The following is a 226-nucleotide window of genomic DNA, read 5'->3' on the forward strand; positions in this document are numbered from 1 at the left end:
ACCACCCCGCCGGGGCCGGGGGCCCTGGGCCTCCCTGGAGCACCACTACCAACTGCGCTTCCTGGTGGGGCCTGTGGGCGTCCAGGGCTGCCTGCCCTTCCTCCCGTGCCCGCCCTGCCTGGGTGCCCGGCTCTGGGCCCTGCGGGAACGGGGGCCCTGCACCCGCCGCCTGGTGCTGCTGAGCCTGCTGGGCCTCGAGCTGCTGGGGCTGCTGCTGGTCTTCACG

The sequence above is a fragment of the Myotis davidii genome, unplaced genomic scaffold, assembly GCF_000327345.1.
Source record: "Myotis davidii unplaced genomic scaffold, ASM32734v1 scaffold609, whole genome shotgun sequence".
Classification (NCBI taxonomy): Eukaryota; Metazoa; Chordata; class Mammalia; order Chiroptera; family Vespertilionidae; genus Myotis; species Myotis davidii.